Source organism: Pteropus vampyrus, unplaced genomic scaffold (assembly GCF_000151845.1).
Source record: "Pteropus vampyrus isolate Shadow unplaced genomic scaffold, Pvam_2.0 Scaffold151, whole genome shotgun sequence".
Classification (NCBI taxonomy): Eukaryota; Metazoa; Chordata; class Mammalia; order Chiroptera; family Pteropodidae; genus Pteropus; species Pteropus vampyrus.
The window spans coordinates 3,618,293-3,642,832 of record NW_011888932.1 but is presented as its reverse complement, the minus strand read 5'-3'; the positions used below and the strand labels follow the sequence as shown (position 1 = coordinate 3,642,832).

The window sequence follows — 24,540 nt, the reverse complement described above, 5'->3', positions numbered from 1 at the left end:
TATATACATATATACCACTTCTTCTTTATCCAGTCATCTAGCAATGGACACTTAGGTTGCTTCCATGTCTTGGCTATTGTAAATAGTGCTTCAATGAACATAGGGGTATGCACATCTTTTCCAAATAGTGCTTTGGATTTCTTCTGATAAATACCCCGAAGTGGGATTGCTGGATCACGTGGTGGCTCTATTCTTAATTTTTTGAGGAACACCCATACTGTTTTCCATAGTAACTGCACCAATCTGCAGTCTCACCAACAGTGCACTAGAGTTCCCCTTTTTTTCACATGTGATATCTTTAAAAGAAGCCCTTATACTTTAGACATATTAGAATATTCAAGAACAAAATGATATTATGGCTGGGACTTACTCCACAATAATCCAGAGGGTCAGGAACAGGTATAGATGAAATAAGATTGGTCATGAGCAGATAATTACTGAAGCTAGGAGATAGAGACATAGGCTTCTGCTTTCTACTTGTGCTGTTTCCCCCTTTCTACTTTTACATGTATTAGGAATTAGAAAGTTATGTATATTTACATACTATACGCATTATATGCCATAATATGTAATGTATATATTTCCTATACACACATACATATAGATATAATGCACCTTTTCTCACTACCTGTGGTATTTCCAACCATAAATTTAAGTCACCATAATTTCTCACCTGAATTATTGCAGTAGCCTCTTAACTGGTATCTTCACCTCCACCCTTGCCTCCCTGCTGTCTGTCAGATAGAGAGCAACACAAGTGTTTTTCTAAGAAATGAGGCAAATCATGTTACTCCTCTGCTTAAAATCTTCCAATGGGAGATTTTAACTTAGATGGGAGAAATCAAATCAAACTTAGATGGGAGAAATCAAATCAAAGTTCTGACTATGGCCTCCAGGGCCCTGAAGGAGTTGGGCTCTGCATACCTCTCTGGCCTTATCTCTACCTATCTTTCCCTGCCTCTTTAATGCACCCACAAGTCTCCTCTATGCAATGTATACCTGCCTCAGGGCCTTGGCATTTACTAACCCACTTGTCCCCCAAATATCCACATGGCTTGCTTCCTCACTTCCTACAGGTCTGCTGAAATGTTCTTTTTCAGAGCAGCATTCCAAATCACCCTATATAAAGTAGCACCAACAATCTCCTTATTCTAGTTTATTTTTTTCTTCATAGTATTTTATATCTTGACTTTTTTTTTTCTGTCTCCACCTACTAGAAAATGAGCTCTGTGAAAAGATAGATATAGTTTGTTTTGAGCACTGTTTTTCCCAAAATGGTTCAATCAATATTGTTGATTTTGATCTTAAATTCCAAATTATAAACTAGTCAGCAATACTTCACAGAGAGTGGTAGGGTAGATAGAAAGCACATTATGAAACGCTTGTATGCCCTTTTAAGACACTCAAATTTTATCTTGTAGGTGATGGGGAGTCTCAAGTAATACGTAACAGGTCTTTGAATTTTAGTTATAGTCATTTTACCACCTTCACCATTATATTAAAAGAAACATGATTTTTGGTGTTGATATGGTACCTATGTTAGAAGGTCTACCACTTTAGTCTACAGCCATGCTACCCTGAACAAGCCCAATCCCATTCAATCTTGGAAGCTAAGCAGGGTCAAGCCTGATTAGTACTTGGATGGGAGACCACCTAGGAAGACCAAGTGCTGTAGGTATAAAAAATAAAAATAAAAATAAAAATAAGGGATTGTAAGCTGACAAGGTTCTTGCAATCTGTGAGGTCAAGGGTTGCCTTGCCTAAAAAAAAAAGAAGAAGAGGAAGAGGAAGAGGAAGAGGAAGAGGAAGAAGAAGAGAAAGAAGAAGAAGAAGAAGAAAAGATCTACCACTTTCTAATTAAAGACGCTGAACCATTACACTTTTGGTTACTCACTTAAGACAGTTGCCTCCTCTTGGATTAGAATAAACTGTCCTTGCATAAAGAGATATGAACATACACACAAAAAAGGCAATCATTTGCCCACAAGATTCTTTAAATAAAAATGCTCCAAGGGCATTAGCAACTTGGTGAGAGAGAGACTCTGTTCAAGGATCAACAAATCTCTCTTGTTGATTGGCCATGAAAGCCCTAATGGCATCAAAGGTTTTACGGCATAGGAGGTTATGGGGTAAGAACAGGTGACACAAAGAAATCCAAGAGTAACCTTGTCTCCTCCCACTGTTCCTAAAGGCCTTTTAAATCCATCCCACCTTTCTACACATCCACTAATAGCTCGTACCTTAGTTCAGTCTACTTGCACCTCCAGTCTCGTAACTGTCCTGCACACTGATCTCCTCAAAGTCAGTTGGAACTCTTCTAGACCTCCCCAGAGGGACGTTGCTAAAAACGCAAATTTAATCATATCGCTCCCCTTCTTAGAAACTTTTAAGTGCTCCAGGTAGCAGGGTTTAAAAGGCCTTGAATGACCTGGGAGCTGTGCACCTGTACGGTCTCACTTCCCATGTGCCTCCCCACCCTCTTGCTTTCTATTCCCGTCCCAGGGACCACCACGGTTCTCCAAACAGTCCACAATCTCACTTCTTCTGGAACTTTGCATATTCTTTCATAAGTTTCTTTGGATGTCTCAAGAGCATTTTTGTTGTCTCCTCACCAGCAGCAATACTGCATGTGTTACACGTATTACATTTTGTGTTTTATCCCCAGAAAAGCCATTCTAAAAGACCTCGCATTATTTACCACCTTGCCAGAGGCTGTCAGGCTTAAGGGTTTTGTAGTTTATGTTCTCTTAGTTCTTGTGTCAAATATGATTACATCTGATACTTGTTCATGTCTGCCTAGAAAATTCTGCAAGTATAATCTCATTTGAGAGTTTTCTTTTTCTTTTGATATGGTTTTGTCATGTCCCTCTCCCAAAGCAGAGATAGTTAAATTAACCTAACAACAAAACTGCCATCTTGTCCTCAACTGTTTAGTCCAAGAGACTCGAAATATATCTTCAAAAGTATTTCTTATGAGTGAATCAGATATGGACATAGCTGAAGCCTCGATTACTTTGTGAAATAATTTTTTATTTACTTCTATTCATATCTATGCTTCTTTTTTAAATTTATTTTTCAATTACAGTTAATTTTTAAATTTATTTTTCAATTACACAATATTACACTGGTTTCAGGTTTACAATATAGTGATTAGACATTTATATAATTTACAAAGTGATCACTTCATAAGTCTAGTACCCATCTGACACCACACATAGTTATTACTATATTATTGACTATATTCCCTGTGCAGTACTTTACATCCCCATGACTATTTTTATAACTGGCAATTTGTACTTCTTAATCCATTTACCTTTTCACCCATCCCCAACCCCTCTCCCATCTAGCAACCATCAAAATGTTCTCTGTATCTGAGTTGTTTCTGTTTTGTTTGTTCATTTATTTTGTTTTTTAAATTCTACAGGTATGTGAAATCATATGGTATTTGCCTTTCTCTATTTCACTTATCATAATAGCCTACAGGTCTATCCACGTTGTCACAAATGGTAAGATTTCATTTTTTTTGTATAGCTGAGTAACATTTTATTATATATACACACACACACACACACACACACACACCATATCTGCTTTATTCATTCATTATTTGATGGACAATTAGGTTGCTTCCATACCTTGGTTATTGTAAATAACGCTACAGTGAACACAGGGGTGCATATATCTTCTAGAATTAATGTTTTGGATTTCTTCATATAAATACCCAGAAGTGGAATTGCTGGGTCATAAGGTGTTCTACTTTTAATTTTTTGAGGAACAGCCATATTGTTTTCCAGAGTGCCTGCATCATCTATGCTTCTTCTTTAAAAAGGTCATGCAAACCACCTACAAATCCTTAATGATTCTCCAGGATTTACATTCAATATGATATAATCAAGTACAAGGTAATATTAAGAGTGAAGCTTGGGCAAAAATCGAATAGTCCTGAGAAATCCTGGACTCAGGGGCATTATAGAAAGCATTATTAGGGTAAGTATGGAACAGAATTGCAGTTATTTCCTTAAATTTTTGAAGACAATACTCAGGCGGGGAAAATCCCCAAGTCATAGTCATAAAGATGACATTGATGCTTTTTAAGATTTTAAAGCTACTATGTTTCACAGGAGTTATGACTACAGTTACAACAACATCTGGGTTGGAGTCCTGATTCTGTCACCTGCTGGCTAGGCTGTGACCTTGGGCAAGTCACTTTCCCCTTTTGAGTCTCAGTCTCCTCAGCCATAAAATGAAGATAATTATACTCAGCTCATAAGGCAGCTGTAAAAGTAAAGTAAAATGATGTTCATGGAAGAACTCTGTAAACTAAAAATAAAGCACTGATGGTTTGTACTCATGGCCAATGCCAAAGAGCAATGTCATTAGATGATAAAGCTCATCCTAGAACTTCAGTTCTCCACCTAAGAGCCAGTTTACTTCACCAAGCTGTTATTTTTATTGTTTTGGAAGTACATCAAAGGGATCTCTGCTGAACCTGGGCAAATAATAAATAAGTCCAAATTGTATGATTAAATTCCCACAATTAGTGGACTCATGTTCTTTTGTTTGTTTGTTTGTTTGTTTTAAGAACCTCTTGGTACGTCACAAGCCTCAAAATGAATAGCAAAATTAAAATCAGATTAAGAACTCAAGTACCCAAACTGGAACCATGTGCAAATCTGCCAGTGACTGATGGACTGTTGCCAGTTGATGCACATCTGTGAGACTCCAGTAACTATAAATAAAAGAATCTGCCATTGTTTTCAGAGCAGCTCGGCCCATCTGCCAACAGTACATCCTCTGAGTATCCTCCAATTTTCTATCAATTCCAGGTCTGACACTCTGATATAGTCATCTGATTTCCAGCTCTTTAAGTGCCTGAATGCATTTTAAGAGGAAAGAGTGAGCTAAACAGTTTTCGAAACCATTGCTAATATAAAAAACATCGCTGCTTTCTTAGCTTCAAAGCCGCTGGGAGATCTCGAAAGAATTCTGAAAGGAACATTGTCAATGCAACCACTTTCAAAGGTGAGTTTGGTGAAGTGAAAGAGACCAATGATTCATCAAGGAAACTGTTGGTCACTCTTCCAAGGATACCTAAGCAAAGGAGAGTTTGACAAGCAGAAAGGCGTTACCCCAGCATCTCTGAGGTCTGTCCAAAAAAAGCCGCTGATTCTCCACTGGGCATGGATTGGGGGCAACTGACAATGAGCTTCTGTCTCTCCATCTGTAACAAACAAACTCTAAGATTTTAAGGCTCAAACGTGGTATTAGTTTATCTCTTGCCTCTTTTCCATTTTCCCCACTCAGGTCATTTGCTTTTCTTATTCCTTCTATTAGGATCCTCTTTCTGGTTCTTTGTGTGTTTGATTCCTTCTCATTCTCCCGAATATCCTACTGTAAATGCTACACATTCAGAAAGGTATACCCTCCCACCAGCTCTAAAGCAGCCCCCAGTGCCATCCCACAATTTGGTGAATATTTGTTATTCTGAAATATCCAGGTTTCAAGTACCTCTCCTGAGGTCTACATAGCCTGATTGGGGGTTGGAAAAGAGACTTGATCACAGAGACATGGTTTCTTCACAGAATGCCTAGTGATTAATATTTGTATGCAAATGTAGGCCTGGGACCAGGTCTCAGCATATGCTGAGAGACTCCAAACATTAGGAAACAGAGTTCACACCCAGGAAAATAACGAACATGAGGTAGCGGGCAAATTAAGATTTCCAGCTTGGCATCAGACCGACATGGAGTCAAATCCCAACCCTACCACAGGTAGTTAAGTCTTGTTATATCTCTGCACCTCAGTTTCCTCATGCAAAGTAAAATATCCTAAGGAGCACCGCTGACAGCAAGATAGAGTGCAGAGATAACAGCCTTTGCCAATTTAGTCTCCATGTATTTTTTCTGACCTGAACTCAGACTCAGCAAACAGGATGTAAGACCTGTCCCTTCAACTTGGGGTTCATACCCTGAATGTGATATTACACTAGAGTTTTGAAAAATATTACTACTGGGAGAAATAAGCAAAGTTTACAAGGATCTTCCTGTATTGTTTCTTACAACTACATGTGACTCTATAATTATTTCAATAAGAATTACAGTCAGAAAAGTAGCTACAGAAAAAATATAGTTTTATAAAACTGTAGTTGTGAAATGTAAATTCATTATTAAAACTGTAGCAAAACATAAAATGTTAGAATTACTGGCATCCTACTATACAAATATCCTTCTACAATATTTTGATGCAGTTCCTTTGTTCTTAGACTAATATAGATCTTTACAATGATTTTCCTGTGTGAATAAATAAATATGTGTGTAGTTATATAGTTTAATTCAGCATACAGCTTGTTTCTTGTTATTTAAAAATTTTATATTTCAAAGATCTTCCCAGTGTGTTAAAAATTCATTGAACATTTTTTTGATGGCTACTTAGTAATATCATATAGGTATGTCATAATTATCTGAACCAACCTCCAATTTTGGAACATTTTAGGCAGCATCACATCTTTTCCTATTATAAATAATTCTACGATAAATGAAATCTGGTTGCCAACATTTATGAGATGAAAGAGAACAGGTGGCCAAATACTAAAATGTTATGATTAGAAAGAATCTTAGAAATTATCTGACCAAACAATCCCCCTAAAACAAACGTATACCCACAACTAAATCATTTTATAATTATGAAAACTGTGTGCCTATTCTCAGTTTGTGAAGTAAGGACAATGCACTATTTCAACAGCTATTTAAAATACACACATACACAAGCCGTGAGCCTCCAACCTTGCTCTAAGTCATTTTTGACCTTGTAAAATCAAGAAGAAAAAGCATAAATGAAGAAACTATAGAGAAAAGTATTTTTTAAGACTGAAACATTCTAGATATGGGTCATATTCCTATTCTCTGTGACACTGAGAAAGTAATTTAACTATTTTAATTTTGTTTTTTCCCCCATAAACATACCCTCCTCCTGGCAAGTCCTCAATAAATATTTGTTATATGAATGAAAGACTGCAGTTACTGGCACGTATATTCAGTTGTTCACTGTTGCTACAACAGTCAATGTTCTACCTCTCCAGTCAGCCCCTACTGAGAATGTCCTCTCTCATCTACTTCTCCACTTCTCCACCTGAGAAAATCTTGCCTCCGCCTCAGAGCTAACACCAGTGTTCCTCTTCAGAAAAGCCTTCGTCAACCCACTAAGTTACTTCTCACCCATATTATGCATCTCATACTTTGTTATAGATACACGAACACCTGTCTAGACTGATAGTAAAGGAGTAAGTTGAGGGTCAGTCTGTTCCCTTTTCACGTTTCAGTAGGGCTTTGCCAACCACGTTGATAGGACAAGACAGGCTCCTCACATCCCCCACTCTCGCTACAGCTATTGGATAAGAGGTACACAAGTAACACCTATTAAGCCAACTGAATACCCTCTTGCTGGAATTCAGAGTTTGGGGTTCAAAAACAGATGACCAGTGAAGACTGACTGCTTGAATTAGTGACATGTAAACTTGGGAACTTTGGGGAAGCCATGTACACAGAGAAGACAAGAAGGCTTATCAACAGAGAGAGAATAAAGGATGAAGTAAATGCACAGGAGAGCAAAACAAGAACCATGAAACACTGGGGGAGGTAGGGCAGGGGGGTGGTGCTATCAGTAGGCTCTCAGTTCTGGAGTTCCAGGACTAAACAAGACCAGGTTCCACTCTCTGACCCTAGGACCCTGGGACTTTATAATAACTTCCTTCCTTTGGTTTTCCATTAAAATGTTTTAAAATAGGCTTTTATTACTTGCAACCAAAGATAATTTACTGAGATGTGGGTAAAGACTCCGATGCTTTTTTCTCTATCCCTTTATCATTCTATTTCTTCCTCTGAAAATATTCTTTATGATATTATCTGAAATGCTCAAATTCTATCCATCTTTCAAGGCCAGCCCTAAATACAACCTAACCAAAAAAGAGTCTGTCTCTGCCTTCTCTGAAATTCTGCATATAGCATCATTCCTGTGTTTGACACATGTACATCAGAGTTATTCATGTACTTCCCTTATCCTTCCTTTAAATCACTTTCTCTCTATATACCTCAATTTCCTTGTTCTTAAAATGAATGAGTGAATGAGATCAGTGGTTGTCAGGCTGGATCCTACACAGCCCCAGGTTTTGCAGGTTGCACAAGAAACCACTTTTGGGAATAGAAAAGTGAGTTGCCCCAAGAAAGCAGTGTTCAGCCTCCCAACCTTACTTTAACCAGAGTTACTCTGTTTTCATACATTTCATATATTGTCAGTCTGGGTAAGGCTTTATTGAGAAAAGGAATCCAGCACTAGTCAAATTTGAAAACCCTGAATTAGCTAATCTATAGAGCTCCAAGAATCTAGTAATAGCAGTAAAAAAAAAAATAATGAAAACAACTAAAATTTTACTGAACTAGACACTGTTCAGAACATTCTATGACTATCAACATTTAATCATCACAATGATCACGTGAGATAGATATTCTTTATCTCATTTTAAAATGAGGACCCGAATTATATAAATTACAAGTGGTAGAGACAGGATTTGAGGCTGGGAAACACAGATTCAGATCTGAGTTCATAACCACGTAATCTTGTCTTTCAAGCTCCTCTAGGGTGAATACCATGGCTTTTTATTTAAAAAAAAAAAAAAAAAAACTCACAGCACAGTACTTGGGCTCATAGTCACTTAATAGTGCTTGCTGAATGAATAAATGCTTGAATGAACAAAGGAAGTCTATCTTGGATTCCATAGAAACTGAGACATGAACTTGAACTTTCTAGGCCTTTGGCTGCCTCCAGGTAGTAAGTCTAGCCAAACAGAACCATTTTATAACTTAGTCCTTTTCAACACCATCTCCCTAAAAAGCAAAGGACTTCCTTGAAGCCAGGAAGAAACTTCTCTTAGGTATAGTTTAATTTGTAGCTCTGGCCAGTACTATCAGCTTGATGGGCTGTGGACCCACACTTTACCACGTTTGCTACTTCAACTCATAATCAGTATATTCTATTCCTTTTATATCAGGGTTTCTCAGCCTTCTCACTGTTGATATTTTGGGCCAGATAACTCTTTATTGTGTGGAGATGCCTTGTGCATTGCAGGATGTTTAGAGCACTCAACCTCTACCCACTAGATGCCAGTAACAAACCCCACCACTGTCAACTGTGACAACCAAAAATGTCTCCAGACATTGGCAAATGTCAGGGGGGTTGGGGAGAGCATAAAATAGTCCATCACTGAGAATCCCTGCTTTACATGAAGTAGCTTTTGCAGAAACACTGGGGAAAAAATTAAGACAGAGAAAAACAAATAATGAGTAATCATACTTAGAATATAAATGCTTGTTCCCTTTCATCCTTGGAAACTTCTTATGTTTCATCCTCCACTCTCAAAATTCTCCTTAAACTAGGCTGTCCAGAGAACCAGATATCCATCCTGTTGACACCCTCAGTCGAGAGTACTGGTGATAAATATCTTAGAGTTATGAGAACTACGTGGTGACCACAAATTGCTTGAAAGTTTATGAACAATCCCAGAATGAATGTAACAAAGGAAATATTCAGAACCTCACAAAATAAAGAGAATAAATTGATCACCTTGAAGAAACCTCAGGATAATAAAATATCTCCCAACTTAATAAAATATTCTCTTAGTTTCAACCTCTTGATACAGCCAACACTTATTAAGCATCTACTATAGAGCAGGAAATGCACTAGGCACTTTTCCATACCTTATCCCATTTGATTTTCCTAACAATATGATGAGAAAGGCCTTATTGGTTTTACAGAGGGGCTCAGAGGGGTAAAATGACTTGCCCAAAGTTATGAAGCTAGTCAGTGATATCAAAACTTGAATCTAGAACAACCGCTAGCTCCAACTCCAGTGCTTTCTCCATTCCTGTATTGCAGTAAATCTACAAGAAAAATAGTTGTCACAATGAATGGAGAGTCAAGAAGGTAACAGAAAATCTTTTTACTTGTACTTTACACACAGATAAGAGACAAAAGGACATATTCCAAACTGTTAACAACGGTCATCCGTGGAAAACAAGTTTATCCGTTTTTCTTTTTCTTTGTGATTTTATGCATTTTCTACATTGTTTGTCCTAAATATATATTACCTATGTAATAAAAATAATAACCCATCTCCAATGACAAAAATAACTGATTGACGTTTCAACATTTAATGCCAGTTTTAAATGAACCATGATCACTAGTTCTCTCTTATGGGACTGTCAAAAATAAAGGAGTTTGATAATACGCAGCTTAGTAAGGATGTGGGAAAACGAGTTGTCTCAGACACTGATAGCAGAAACTTAAGTTGGTACAGGTTCTAAGACAGCAATCTGGCAAGATCTACCATAACAAGAAATGCATATGCTCTTTCTCCTAGCAATTTGACTTCTAAGAATTTATCCCACATATGCAATTTACAAAAACATATGTTCAAAGATATTTACTACTTATCAATAGAGGAGCTGGGACAGTGGGATTAGTCATTAGAGAAAATGAGGTATATCTCTAGGTACTAATGTGGAAAGTTATCCAAGACATAGTTAAGTAAAAACCAGGTTATATCACAGCATATATAAAAGGAGTCCAGGACATACAGGTATATATTATATATGAATGTGTGCATATGCTGTGTGGTGTGCAGGAATCACCTGATGTCTATGTGGTTGCATATAAGCTTGCATATGCATAGAAAATTCTGTATATACAAAAAACATTTATATTAATTATATGTAGAGAGTAGGACTAAAAGCTGGAGAGAAAGAAAGTGGACTTTTATTTTCATTTTCATACAACTCTCTGAATTTTGTTTTGTTTAAATTTTTTTCATGAATACGCATCACTGCTATAAGCAAAAACAGGGTTTTGCTTTGTTTTGGGTTTTTAAGATAGTAGAAGCCCAGTGCTCACGCAATGGCTTGAAAACAAAGCAACATATGAAACAGAACTGTCTTCTGTTACAACTGCAAAACAGGACAGTGTGTGAAAGGCTCACAGGCTTTGTGTACCAGTAAGAGGCATAATGGAGACAGTTATTTCCTGGCACACTCAGAGACAAAGGCAGCTCCCACCCTGTTAGGGGGAATTAATGGCTGGATTTTAAGACCAGTAATTAAAGTAAACTCCTGCTATACTTTTCAAGGTATACTAAGCTAATTTCTCTGGCAGTTAAAACCCAATTTTCCCCATTCGATCCCTACAGCTTATCTCCTCCTGAAGTGGCTGATACTTCTTAGTTATAGGGTGCTCAAGATCTCAACTATTCTCCTTTGCAATCTCTGTCACTCTCCAATATGTCAGAGGACCTGGGCCATGCTGCTGGCTTAGCTGTGTATCAGCTCATTGAATTTAACAGAGCTTCTTATCTCTAAAACATTTTGTTGATGTCACCTACGTCACTGGATAACTGTAAGAACTAAATATGATAGGATATAAAAAAGCATGTTGCCAAAACTAAGATGCTATGAAAATGTTAGTTCACTTGAACTTGGGGGGAAAAAAAAGGCTGACTATGAATGTTGAACAGTACAGTTGCTGACTTCATCCATGCTATATAAATCTTGCCTACAATTTGGAGTACCTATGAAGCCACCTCCAATTTTTTTCTCAGTGCAAGCAGCCAAAATGTTCTCTTTAAAATACAACTCATCTGCCCAACTTCAAATTATACTACAAAGCAACAATAATCAAAACAGCATGGTATTGGCAGAGAAACAGACACACGGACCAGTGGAACAGAATCGAGAGTCCAGAAGTAAACCCATTATTATAGGCAAATAATTTTCGACAAAAGAGCCAAAAACATACAATGGAGAAAGGAAAGCCTCTTTAATAAACAGTGTTGGAAAAACTGGAAAGCCACCTGTAAAAGAATGAAACTAGACTGTTGTCTAGCACCGCACACCAAAATTAGTTTAAAATGGATTAAGAACCTGAATATAAGACCTGAAACAATAAATTGCATAGAAAAAAACATAGGAACTAAAATTATGGGCCTTAGACTTAAAGAGGATTTTATGAATTTGACCTCAAAGGCAAGGGAAGTAAAAGCAAAAATAAATTAAAGGAACTACATCAAATTAAAAAGCTCTGCACAGCAAAAGAAACCATCAACAAGGTAAAGAGACAACTATCTGAATGGGAAAATATATTTTCAAGCCTTCGATAAGGGCCTAATATCCAAAATATATAAAGAACTCACACAACGCAATAACAACAAAAAAGCAATCCAATTAAAAAATGGGCAGAGGACCTGAACAGACACTTCTCCCAATAAGACATACAAATGGCCAACAAACATATGAAAAGATGCTCAACATCACTAGCTATTAGGGAAATACAAATCAAAACCACAATGAAATATCATCTCGCACCTGTTAAAATGGCTATAATCAACAGGACAAGTAATAACAAATGTTGGAGAGGATGTGGAGAAAAAAGAACCCTCATACACTGCTGGTGGGACTGCAAATTGGTACAACCACTATGGAAAACAGTATGGAGGTTCCTCAAAAAACTAAGAATTGATCTACCATGTGATCCAGCAGTCCCTCTACTGGGTATTTATCCTAAAGACTTGAAAACAAATATCCAAAAAGATATTTACACACCAGTGTTCATAGCAGCATTATTCACAGTGGCCAGGACATGGAAGCAACTGATGATTGGATAAAGAAGCTGTGGTACATATATACAATGGAATATTCCTCAGCCATAAGAAGAGATGAAATATTGCCATTTGCGACAACACGGATGGACCTCGAGATAATCACGCAAAGCAAAATAAACTAGACAGAAAAAGTTGAAAATCACATGATATCCTTATATGTGGGATATAAACTTAAAGGCAACAAACAGACTCATGGACATGGACAATAGACCAGTGGTTGCCAGAGAGTAGTGGGGGAGGGGGGAAGCAGATGGGATAAAGGGGTCAAATATTAACTATGGGCAGTGAACGCACAATGCAATATGTATACATATGCCTTACTGTTGAATTGTACACCTGAAACTTACTGGATTTCGTTAGCCAATGTCACCAAAAGATATTAATTTAAAAAAACAACACAACTCAGACTTCCTTTGTTGTCATTCTCTCAAGTTCACTAAGTGTCAGATACACCAGTTAGCTACTCCTTTCTGCAAAGCTTTCCCCCTCTTCCAGGCCTTTGCACATTTACTGTATCTAGTACTCAAAATGCTTGCTCTACAACTAGCTCTTTTTTTTTTTCTGTCTACTTCTGTTTCTTCAGGTGTCAGCACAAATTTTAACTCCACCAGCACCCTGAATTATTCTCTCCTCACTTTAGCCTCTGATAGCATTTAGCATACCATATACTCCCTTATCTTTATTTATTGGTTTATGGTATGTCTTCCACACTATAATATAAGCTCATAAGTGCTGAGGTCTTATTTGTCTCATCCTCCGCTGTATCCTGGTGCCTAGAACAGAGCTAGCACATAGTAGAAGGTCAGGAGGCATTTGTGCAAAGGAGAGAATAAAATTATTCACTGCAAAATGCTTTCATCTACGTTCTCACATTTCACCTCACTTGTGAAACAGGCAGGGTCAGTATGATTTTTCTCATTTGAATTACTGGCCCTAGGTCACAATTTGTAAATGACAAAGCCAGAGTTTATATCTGGGGTTTCTTACTCATGGTTCTCCAATACCCCCAATGCTCAATATGATCTGAAAATTGGACTTGGAACAGTTGAAAATGAGCAATTTATCAAGGCTTCAGCAAAAGGGAGGGGAAGAGAAAGATCTGCTTTCCTACAGGGGTGAGATAGGGGAGGCGAGGAGGGGGAAATGGTGAGCTATAGTCTTGCACACCCTAGTTGTGAATTAGTAAGTAAAATTCTTTCCTTCATTTGAATGAAATGCAGCCACCTCTGGGACGGAAGCTTATGAAACCTCTCATCACAAAGTCTCTCGACGTGGAAACTTTGCTAATTGAAAAAGTTAAGTGAAATTTTAGGTAGGTCAGATACAGTTATTCAAATTGGAAAGTGACAACAGTGTTGACACCTATTAGACCATATGCAGCAGGCTGGGATCTAAGTCATACACACACCCACACACAACCCCCAAAACCACAGTCCTCCATACACCTTCCTATGGCATGGAGCTGCAAGTCTCCCAAATATGCTGACTCACTGGCAGGGGAGGAGAGAAGACCCACACAGGAAAGGGCAAAAGGAAAGAGAAGAAAGGAGCTGAAGAGTAGCAGAGACAGAGGAGGAGAGACAGGAAGTTGAAGATGGAAGAGAAAGAGAGGAGAGGAGGACTGCAGAAGAGGGAGAAAGTGACAAGAAGAATAAAGGGCAGGGAGAAATGAGAAATGTTCTCCTGCTAAGATTTTGCTGCAATGCTCAAGTGGCCAAATGCTGGTGTAAGGCAGTCCTGGGGTCAGGGTATTTTTTCAGGCACTTGTCTGTTTCCATAGAGACCGAGAATTCTTGCGTCAATAATCATCTTCCAAATTTCTCCAGTGTTTGAGCTTTCTTCCTGTGCCTCTATCACCAGGCAAAGAACCAGAGGCTTGCCCAGTGAGAACGGGCACAGGGCAGGCTGGCTAACCTATACCATCCTGGCCACCCTATACCATCCTGGCCTCTGGCCTCAGGCCTGGACTCAGCCCAGGGCCACAGAGCTTCAGTTCTAGCATTTCCACTGATTACCTTACCCCTCTGCAAGGCAAAAAACAGGCCCTGCTCCTGCCTCCCACCCTCTCCACAGCGCTCCTCTGAAGATCTGTACAGCCTAACGGGCAGCCTATCAAAAACCTGAAAGCCTGGTGAAACCTTGTGCTAAACTGATAGTATATTCATCTCTTCCACAGTGTGCTCATAGTGCATTTCTGCGGTGCAGAAAACCAGTTGGTCACATTTTCCACTTCTGGCCAACACTGGAAATACTCCCTCCTCTCCTGTTTTCAAGTGCCCATTCCCCTATTTAAAAAAAAAAAAAAAAAATTATGTTTTGATTGCATTGGTATGAAGATGAATTCCTATTACCCTCACTTTTTTTTTAAATTCTGTTTTTTAAAAGAAGTTAAAATTAAAACATTTTCGTGGGCCTTAAAATTAGTGTGGTCCCTAGGTACTATGCCTATTGGACAAGTCAGCCCCGCCTTCTCTCCCTCCTCCCCAAAATCTTCAGCACCCTCCCACTCCTACAGGATACAGTCCAACCTCTGCAACAGGCTCACCCTGACCTGGGTTCAATCTCTCTGCCTGGCGCCATCCACTACAGCACTTCCCATCCACATGGGCTCCAGTTTCTAGGCCTAAAGGCAGTTCTGTCAACACACCATGCAAGATGATGCCACCATGCCTTAGCCCTCAGCCCTCAGCCCCAAACAATTTTCCTTTCCTCCTCCACCTACCAACTTCTAGCTCAAACATCACTTTCCACTGTGGCCTTCCTTAGTCCTCCTGGTTGAAATTATGGCTCCTTCTTCTGCACCCCCGTACCACTTTACATATCTATTATTGTCACACTTATTCACCCTGTCAGTTGTCAAATATACCCAATTCTAACGTGCACTTCTTTCATGGCATTACATTTCTAGAATCAAGAAGTGGCTTACAACATACGGCAGACAAACTCACCAACTACCAGGTAGAGCACTACTCTGCAATGCACCAACAGTAATTTTCTGCACATGCAAACCCAGCACTGCACAGAAGGCACTGGGTCATCTGATTGCTCCCTTGGTGAGATTATTCACATTGTTAACACCACACAGTTGAATTTTAATTTTGATATCTACTATCTTTAAAGATTATGCTTTATGCATTATTGAAATAAAAAGATATTTCAGATCTAGACTATGGCAGGTAAAGCAATTAAAGGTAGTAGAAACTGCCTGATCTCTTGGCACATGTCATAATACTTTTTAATTCTTTGGACCGTGACGGACTCACTCCTCAGACATTGAGCTATTCTGTCAAAAGCTTCCAAGTAAATTTCAAGAGATGTTGTTTAATATACAATACAACAACTACAATTTAGTTTTTTCCTGAGTTACAAGTTTTGCCCATAAGAAAATGCACACCTAAACTCCAGGATTCTTCAATCCACCTCAAAATTATAGATTCTTTCCAAAAAGAATTCAGGATGGTGAGTACAGGTTATAAAAAGTAGTAAGTCACCACAAAGCTAATATACAACTGCGATAGCCAAAGGTGATACAAAGAACTTTTAATATTAAACCTGAAAATAGCTAAGAGTCAAACTTTGTGATAATGATGAAGAAACACACAGATCTACAGATAAAAGTCATCTAGTGTTAGTCTATAAAAAACTTGTATACATTTAGTGTTTCTTTTTTTCTGCTGAAAAAAGTAACCTGGATGATGAATCATACAACAGATTGCATTTTTTGGTCAAGAAAGCAGTCTTTTGGTAAGCTAATTATTTCTTAACATTTCCTTAGTAGAAAACTCTGGGGGGTCTGGGACTATGTATTAATCATCTTTCTCTCCCCTCTAGTGTCCTTGCATATGAAATATGCTCATTATTGAATTGGTCTAGCTTTTTGCAAAGTTTTCTCTCTTTCAAGTCTCTTTCCAGCCTCATTTCTGTTTAAATCTAGTTGTATGATTATTTTTAGGTTTGGATGGCCATATTTCATTATAAATGCCCTTTTTAAAAATTCAAAATCTGTTCACATTTTCATTGATTCAATGAGTATTTATCAAGCTCCTAATAAATACCAAGCAGTGACAGGAACACAAAGGTGAATAAGACACAGCTTTGCTCTGAACTTTACTTACAGTCTAGAGGGAGAGACAGGCCAGACAACATATCACAACTCAATGTGATTACGGCTAAGACAGGGACATAGGGGCTGCCAGAAGGGCATGGAGAATGGCCATCTCATGCAACCTACAGCTTTTAAGAATAGTGAAGCTGGTCCTAAAGAATAAGTAGGAGATAACCCGGAAAAGTGGACATCTAAATGGCTATGGGAATTGCTGGCCTAAGATGAAGGGAACGGTGTTTGCAAAAGCATCATAGAGATGGAGTCGGGGGAGGGGACCTACCAGTGAAGAAAGAACAAGAATTTCTGTTGGGCTGGCTTATAGAAAACCCAGAATGGACTTCTGATGTCCAGTTAAGAATATCCTGGACTTTAATCCTGAGAGCAGTAGGGACTCATTTTATTGAAGCCATTGTTTCATAAATTTCTAAAACTGTGCCAATTATATTCTCTTAGTGTCGCATCAGAATTTAATCAGTCTTATTCAATACTGATTTTTCTCTGTTTCCCTCATTTCCAGCATTTTTAAATGCTTTATGTTATATTTAATTCCACAGAGATGTTTGTCTCATTGGATAAGATTCAAAGTGAAAAACAACTGTACTCATTTGTTATCTATCTCAGACACTCCTATTTCTCTTTACCTCAGGAAAAGAAGCAAATAAAAATATTCACTACTAAATTCTTTGCTTGCAATCTTATGGGCATTTCTCTATGACATTTTATTCAATGAGTAGAGCCTGTGATAAACTCAGGCTTAACCTCTCTGTGCATGGTTTATTCAACTAAAAGAGGAAAGTAACTATCATCTACCTTAAAGAATTCTTATGCAGATTAAATAAGACACTATATGTACAATGTTTAGCACAATGTCAGATTGTAATCACTAAAATGTATCTATTTTTATTACTAAGTGTTATTAAACAATGTATATATATATAAATGTACATGGTTACAACTTTGAATTTGCACTTTATTATAATTTTAATCTTATACACACACACATACATAACTACACACACTTTCGATAAGGGTTATATCTGAGGCAAGAGCCTAAGAATCAGGGAGGGAAGAGGGTACATTTTTATATTTTTCATTGTATTCCTTTCTGTAATCTTTAATTCTTTTTTTACAACAAGCATGGAAAACTTGTATAATAAAACTAATGTTAAAAAAAACTTGTTATATAAAGTAAAAAAAAATTCTGAAAGCTTAGGACAATTATATGAAAATCAATTTATGTAGGAAAAAAAGGTGAAGAACCTGGGTTTGGTTAGCCTAGAAGAGAAGAAAACTGGGCTAAGAGAAAAGAACTGGGCTAAGAGGAGAAACAGGATTTGTTCTCCAATTTACAAAGGGTTGCCACGTGGACAAAAGATTGGATTGATTTTGTATCTAGAGGACTGAAAGGCTGATTTTACCTAAATAAAAGAAAGAACTGTGCACCAACGAGAACAGTCCAAAGGTACTGCCTCAGAAGGTGGAGATAGCTCCATTACAGATGGTGTACATCACAGGCTACCTGGCCATCTTTCAGCAGCTTGGTTCAAAGGATTCCCCTTCTAAGTCTATAAAACCTGGCAGTCACCAAGCATTTGAAATTTGGCAGAGGGGCATCCTTAAATGGTTACCCAGAAACATTCATATTTTAGCCACACATTAGAAAAGTTAGATAAATCAACTTTGCCTTTAAGCTACAAGACCCTTACGGGGGCAGGTATTCCTAAGTAAGTAGTATTAGTACATATATGCTTATATTTCAGTGATGTATGAAGTTATCCAAATACAAATTTCATAATGTGAAACCCAGATTCATAATGTGGATGCTGTGCTTAAACACTACCTAGAATAGTATTTGTTAAAGATAATTTTTGTTTCCAATCAGATTTATATTAAACAGGAAAGTATTTTAGCACTCTTCATTATCCTTATGCTTTTAATTGGACTACTTTTTATGGCTTGTCACTATGAACTTAATAAGTAAAGCCTAATGGTGGAATACCTTAGTGACTCAAGACTAGGAGTTCTGCTTGTGTGGATTCTACTTTCTATGGAAGATAAAATGCACACAAGAGAATTGGGATAGCTGCAGTGTCATTTGAGATATGAGAGAAGCGCTTCTGAATGGCAGTCTTTCCTAGCAAATAATTCAAATGAAGAGAAAGTGAGCCAGAACAGGTAGAGAGCTCTGCAAGATATATCCAGCTAGGGGCTGATTCTACCATTTGAGAGTCTGGTGACTTAGCAAGTCATTACACTTCTCTGAACATCTGTCACTCTTTCATCTAAAAACAGAGGGGAAAATAAAAGTAGATAATACTGCTTCCATTTCAACAATCAGTTGATATTATGCCTACAAACAAAGACAGTTTAGTTCAATGGGAAAAAATTTAGACCTTAAAGTCAGAGACCTGAATCTGGCTGTCACTAAGTAACTCTTTTTTACCTTGAGCAAGTCGCCTGCCATCTCTAAGAATAAGTGTCTTCATTTGATTGGAAGGGCATAGACAGTAATGTGAAGAAAAATTACAAATATCTTCTCTCGTTGTTTTAAGCCTCAAACTAAATAAAGCCCTATTATGATTCTCCTTTTATAATGGGGAACAGGCTTAAACATTTTCTAGGTTTTACAGCTAGTAACAATAGTGCAGAGGTTTGATCCCAAATCCCTAGGCACAGACATATGCTGCTTACTCTAACTAATAGAATTCTGAGGAAATGAAATAAGATTAGTGTTCAAGTGTTCTATCTATTATAAATAGCTATACACACATAGGTATTTTTAGGACTAAGCTTTAAATTCTCTAGAGGGACCATGGCACATTTTTCAATTCATAAACATTTCTGTAAGAGCAAAAGTCCCATGAACCACCTATCCTATTCGGCATGTCACAGTACAATCAGTTGAATGAATAGGCATGCTTTAGAAATGATCCATGAGTTTAATTAAAAATCTTAAACAAATGGATACATTTACGCTACACAAGGCCACTCTTTGAGAATCTTAGAAGAACTATAATTAGACAAGATAAATACAGTTGCACCAGTCAATGAAACTTGCTACCCTATAAAAGAAATGCCACTCTCAGGGCCCAATCCCTCATTCAAACCAAACAAACAACATACATCCTCACCAGCTGCATTCTCAAGTGCAAATATCCATCAAAATAGTCATAAGATACACAGTACTGCCACAACAAAGCTACAACATTCCTCTAACTGGAAAGGGAAGTGGGGGGGACTCCTACAACCTCTTCATATAGTGCTAGTTTGATAAAGTTGAAGATTCAACTCCTAGCGATAGCACTTTAGAGATAACAATATTTTTAATAAGAATGCTTTCCCACTACAATAGTTTATCAAAGCGATTCATTGTTCTTCTTTAAACCCATCGAAAAACTCTGACAGGGAAAAGGAGAATCTTCAAAAACCCAGGATTTACCATAGGCTGCTCTGTGTTTGAGTTACTACCCCTATATTAAATGACCGCCTCCTAGAAATCAGTTTCCCACAGTGCCCAGCACAGTGCCTGGCATATAACAAGGTCAGGAAATATGTGCTAAATTTATTCTAGAAAGTGACATTCTTTTAAAAATTCTAATTCTTAAAAATCCCTAGGAAAGATGAAAATACACAAAATTTAATATTTCTTTCATTTCCCTGAAGTGGACTCCTCTACATTCATTTGGAAACTGTTTGTTTTCATTTCAGTTATTTGCTTACATGCCCACTATGTTCCAAAAACAATTACAGTGGCATCATTTGGGGTATATGAATCTTAGGATTTAAAGGAGATCACATCTAGTCAAAAATGGTTTGGACTTTGATATATCACAGATTTCAAAAACCATAAATCAAATAACCGCGTACAACATCAAAACCAATGCCCCTGAAGTCATTAGTCCTATTTTAGCTTTAATCTAAAATGGTACTGAGAGAACATCCCACCAATACCTTATTTAACTTCACTAAGAGCTCGCATGGGTAAAATTCATTTTCAGGCCAGGACACTTGAACATCTGTGGACGATATTTCATCTCACATATGGATGAAGAAAATACAAAATGGTAGCCCAGGGAGAGCCATTACACAATTAGCAGAAGCAAGCATTTGCTTGCAAAGTACAGGAATTAAATTCAGTTTACTTTCATTACTTCCCAAACAGCTCAACATGAATCTTTCCTCTGGAGTCCTCAGATGTCCAATATTGAAGTTATCAATGTAGAACAAACCAGTGAGCACTCTAATTGTGAATTATCTCTGTGTAAACAATCCTCAGATCCTGGTTCCTTGAAAAGGTAAGCAAACAGCTATAATACTCCTGGTCTAACATGAATATGTTAAATACTGTTTTGCTATGGAAATCGCTAAAAAAGCATTTTCAAGAAAGAAATCCAACTTGCTAAAACAGTTCCAAGCCCAGATACAAAAGTTTAGAGGCATTTCCATTTTCCTTGCATGTAAAGTTTTATGAAATATTAATACATTCAATGCAAAAGGATAAAGACAAATAAGATCAAAGCCAACAACAGATGAAATAACTTTCATTGTGCAAATCATAAAAGCTGTGTAAAAGGGCTCTAGATCCCAGGTAAAAACTGCTCAAGAGACAGCATTAACCCTAGCAGACAGCAAAGTTGAGAAGAGGCAGAGCTTGACACAATTCCAAGTAACATCAGCATTACGAGAATAATTGGAATAAATACTGTCTTGCAGGCTTCAAAAACAATCAACGCACTTGCTCCTTCACCTCTCCGCCTCTTCTGAAGCTGGGTAGTGAAAGCAGCTGCCTCTCCCCGCCCTCCTTCCCAGCCGCTCTTCGTGCCATCCCCTCCCCGCTCTTGTCCACCCCTCCCCTCTCCGCCCCCAGCTGGTGTATTCACCAGCCTAACGAGATTAAGAGGTGCTCGCTAGGGTCACTGGGCCTCCGGACTGATCTAACGTTTCCTAGCTCCCTGGACTAGAGAAATTAGAGACGCGACATCCTGGTAGTATTAGATGCCTTCGCCTCTATCCTGGCCTCTCCCTGGCTAGGGCTAGGGTGGGAGCGCCTTGGCTGGGGTGGGCGCCTCGGGTTTGTAAACTGGGCCGCATCTGGAGGGCCGCGCGCAGTTCAGCCCCGTGCTCCCCGCCAGCAGGGCTACCTGAGCTGTCCATGGTGCTGGCGCGGTCCAGAGGCTGCCGGGCGGGACTCCGCGCCGCCGCCCCGACATTCACTCTCTGTTTCACGCCACCCGCGCCACTCCCCGCACTTAAGTCCCCGTTACTGTCCACCAGCTGCAAGGATTCATAACCATCGTTGCTGGTCTTTTTCCGGTAGCTCCCGAGGAGGCTCATGGGCAAGCCCAAAGAGGAAAAAAATCAACCTGAGAGACGAATCGGGGAGGTGGAGGGTGGAAAAGGCTAAGGGAGAAATTTAAAGAAAAAAAAAAAAATCAGGTGCCCGACATGACGCAAAGAGAAGGGAAGAAGGGAACGGGCACCGTAGAGGAGCTTTATGGGGCGCGGCAAAGCCACCGCCCTGGGCAGAGCGCGGCTCTGGGCACCGAGCGCACGGGAGGGAGAGAAGGAAAGAGGGAGGGTGAGAAGGTGGGAGGGGGCGAGCCGGCGGGTGCGCGCGTTCTGGTGCCGCCGCCCCGGAGCCGCCTGCCCTGCCGAGCTCCAGGCTTCGGGCCAGCCACCCTCTGGCTGAGGAGTGCCCGGAAGCAATCCTATAGGTGTCGCCGCGTCTCCCTGCCGCGCAGGGCAGCTCCAAGCGTGGCTGGCCCACGGGGAGGGAAAAAAAGAGAGGGAGTAGGGAAAGGAGATTCTCCGAGAGGTGGGCTGAAGGAGGAAAAGGGGGCGGGGTGGGAGGGGGAGGGGACTACTACGACCCTGTTAGAGGGTGTTTTTGTGTGTGAGGTAAAGAAGAAAGGGGCTGGGTGTCTACGACTAGTAAGCTTCGGGATGAGGGGCTTTCTTGGTAAGATCCGGACACGCCCATTTCGTATAACTTGGCCTATATTTACTGGAAGATTCAGCAAGTCAAAGCCACCCCGACGGTTACTATCCTAGAGGGCTGACTTGTAACTCAATGGAACAGGAGGGGGTGGGGCGGGGGAAAAACGCGTGTTAAGCCAGGGTATATGTACGTAGGATAGAAAGAAACAGCAGTATTTTGCACATTTCCCATAATGGAGATGATCCCTAAAAAGCTGGCTATTCTGACGCTAGGAGGCAACTAGGGTCTATTCCACCTACTGAGCATATGTAACTGTTTAGTAGCTATTTGTTGAAAGAATAAATTGGGGAAAGAGATGAAGAGCAAGGTGAAATCAGGTGCAATTTCACATCTGACATCATTTACCTTGGGACCTGGCAAAAGGACCAAACCACTCAGCTGGCTTGAGGAGATGGTTGAGAAGCAAGTAAAACAAGGATTTTCTTTCCCTCGCCCTTTTTTCTTTCATAATTTTGGGCAAAGAAAGCGGTTACTCATTATCAGAGGAGAATTTATCACGAAGGTAATGAAGTTCAATGGTCAGGTCCCCCTTTTTACAGAAGCCCCTTTCAAGTCTGTGTACATAATTTTACACTTGTGATTTCCTATTCTTAAAGAGGACCCCAACATTATATAAGTATCAAGCCTTATAAAACTTGGATACAACTCTAAGTCCCAAAATGTAATTACCAAATGTTCATTTTCACTTGAAATAAGACTGCAGAAGTACCCCTCATTCTCATCATTTTAAGTAGAGGCCAGGTAAAAATCTTGGTCTAAAATGATACTTTTCCCTACTAGGACTTGGAATGACTGAGAAGCTTGAATCAAAAGTCATCTGACAGAGTTTCATCACCAAAACAAGAAAAAGGCACATGTGTAAAATTTGCTTAAGGCAATACACAAAGCCAGCTTTGCCGCCTTCTCACTTTTCATAGCTTCCTCTTGCTGTTATGATTCTGATCGTCTAAGGACACAAAATCAAACTATAGCATCAAAGAGACTTCAGTCCAAATTATTTGGGATCCAAAGAGTTTCCTAGAAGCTCCAGCTCTACTTAGGTCTACATAAAATAAATTAATTGGATTGAGACAATGACATTTCCTGTTCAAAGATCACTCAAACACAAATTCTTGTAGGAAGAGGGTGAATCAGTAGAGGCCAAGTGTGCTATCTTCTAGATCACACCAGGGCCTCTGGGAAGACCTAATTCCCTGGCCAGTTGCCTTCCTAACTGCACCTGAACCACAAATCACAGTTAATGTTCATTTATAACATCAAACAACTTGAGCGGGGTTGGTTAAAATTGTAATAAAATTTTAAACAAATTTTTTACTTTCAACTTTCCAAATTTGTTAGGTTGAGCTCTTTTACTTACTTGACAAGAGCAATACTCTGTCTGCAAAGTCTAGCAAATAAATATTTTAATTCATTACTAACCCACAGAGTATATACCTAGTGTCCACCATGTGATTTGACAAATTTTGGACTTAAAATCAATGGATTAAGAGAATTTAGAGAAGACACTTTTGAAAAGTAAAAATTATTTTCAAAAAGAACACTCTCAGCTATTTTTGCTCAACTGTTTTCAGAGTTTCAGACATATTGCTGGAAGAAATTTAGATGAAACATATGCCTTTGTATTTTTAGATATCTATTTCCCCAGTTTGCAAATTTAAAGAAAAACATGAATGGGCTAGAAGGACCATTTTATTTTTTTTATCTTTGCTCTTAATTTAACAAATAAAATCATTCAGA

The 24,540-nt window shown here is 38.8% G+C and overlaps 1 protein-coding gene and 1 pseudogene across 1 annotated transcript in view; one reads left to right on the top strand and one right to left on the bottom strand.

Annotated features, from left to right (window-relative positions):
* The window catches only part of DNAJC6 (DnaJ heat shock protein family (Hsp40) member C6), a 129,390-nt gene that overhangs the window by 65,966 nt on the left and 38,884 nt on the right, over window positions 1-24,540 (bottom strand). The window lies entirely within an intron of this gene.
* On the top strand, window positions 1,560-1,678 carry LOC111745307 (annotated as a pseudogene).